The following is a 2123-nucleotide window of genomic DNA, read 5'->3' on the forward strand; positions in this document are numbered from 1 at the left end:
ATTTTCAAGAAAATAAAACAGTGGTTTCTTCCTACTATGTGAATAAGAATAGTGATATGGGAAAAGGAGAATGTTTTAGGTGAAGAGACTTTTGTTTAGGTCCAAGGCATCCTTTGAGAATCTACGGAATTGTATAAATCTGCACTTTACAAGAGTTGAACTTTGTTTCCTCAGACTTTGAGCCCAATTAGCCTTTTATGTGCTGTCTCCCAGGACAGAGATACTAATAAATAAGGTCCCTCTGGACTCCTGAATTCTGATTCAAATTCTGTCCTTGATTCTAGCAGGTCTCAGTATTAATGATGGAAACAAAATTGGTCAGGAATCTACAGTTAAATGACATTACAAGAAGTTGTTGAGTTAGTGAACGCAACCAGCATTCCCCTGAAGATATGAGGTAGTCTGTCATTACATGACTGATTTGAATAAGCAGAAAATATGGTATATGAACCATTTAACTTGGGTTAATAAATAATCATGCTTAAAGGTTCACTTTAGAAAATTCTAACAGCATTATATGGTCCTAAAGGTTTAAAAACAGTAATGATAAATCTAATGATTTTTCTTTTTACTATCACATTATGTGGGGTCTTCATCAATTCTCACAACAAGGGACACATAATATGATTCATTTTTGCAGAATTACAGCACCTTGTGTGTATTATTCTGCTTTCGCTCTGCAGTTCAACTTGGGCTGTACGGCCTGAACAGGTGCAGAGTGATGAGCTCTCTGAGCGGCTCTCCACGCATTTTGGGACTGGTTGAGAATCATTGGATGGCTACACCGCTACCTTGCCAAAAAGAAAATCTCCCCAAACAGGAACAGATGTTAATATGGGCAAAATTTTCTGTAACCATAAAATTTTCATTTAAACATTTATAGGAATTCTTTTATACCCCAAAATGCCTCAGCATTCCATTTTATGGAAGAATCATTTGGCTGCAGAATTTCTGTCATTTCAAGGTAACCAGTAAACTACTGCATAATAGAGAATAATAAAATTTAGAAAATAATCTCTTTGAATTTTTATACATGGATCTCATAGACTATGAAGTTTGGTTTAAAGATTTGGTTTATAGTAATCCTAGAAGAAGAAATTATGTGAAGCTTAGTTGGATGGATGGATACATATTTGATGAATCTCTGAAGATAGTCTTTGTACATAAATTGGCCTTCAAGGCAATTCACACTATCGGGGTACTTCCAATAATTTTTCTACTTTTTAGGAATTTTTCATTGCCACACATCTTCAATTAATTTAAATGCAATCTTGAAAATAAGGCTCACATTTTAAAACTATTTTTGTAGTCAAATATAAATTGGATGAATAAATTTCAGGGCATGATGTTAATAGTGAGTCATTACTAGTTGTCACTAGCTTTAGAATACTTCTAAGTTGTTTTAGGTGATCTTGTCTCCATAATAAATAAGTGTATTAATGGCGATTAATGACTAACAAAAAGGTGATTTGGAACTACTTTTACTTGTAGAACATTTACGTAGCACAATATTTGGCATACAGTTACTAATTTAAATAAGCATTCCAAAAACTGCCACGTACAGTTTTAGATAAGACACATCATAATTTAATTTTAAAAATTGATATATGAATGCATGTTAGTAAATATATGTTTCAATTAGTACTGTTTCTTTGTTTTGCATTTGCTGTATCTTCTTTCATTTGGAAAACATGGAAATAATTTAAATAAAAATATTTTTTTAAATTTCAAACAGAAAAAAAGATAATTTCAAACAAAAACTTGCCATTTTTTCCTGAAAATGGCTAACTATGCACTTTATTGTTTGTAAGCTTAAATATAAATCCACAGAAAATATTTGAATTACATTCTGTACATCATGTATGTCACCAAAAGAGTTGAACAAATGAAGCAAATATATAAACCTGAATCATATTTCCATCTAGTATGCAATATATATCTAATTAATTGAAGCCTCAATGATTAACTTACTGTCATTTCCATATAAACTCAAATTACTTCTTCAGACAAACAAGTATAATAATGACAGTACGCCAAATGTGAAATTTTTGCCAAATGAAAGTAGGCATTCAATGTCACAATGTAGGCAAGCAATCTAAATGATTTAACTCAGCTCTGGAGCC

This window comes from Suricata suricatta, chromosome 6 (assembly GCF_006229205.1).
Source record: "Suricata suricatta isolate VVHF042 chromosome 6, meerkat_22Aug2017_6uvM2_HiC, whole genome shotgun sequence".
Classification (NCBI taxonomy): Eukaryota; Metazoa; Chordata; class Mammalia; order Carnivora; family Herpestidae; genus Suricata; species Suricata suricatta.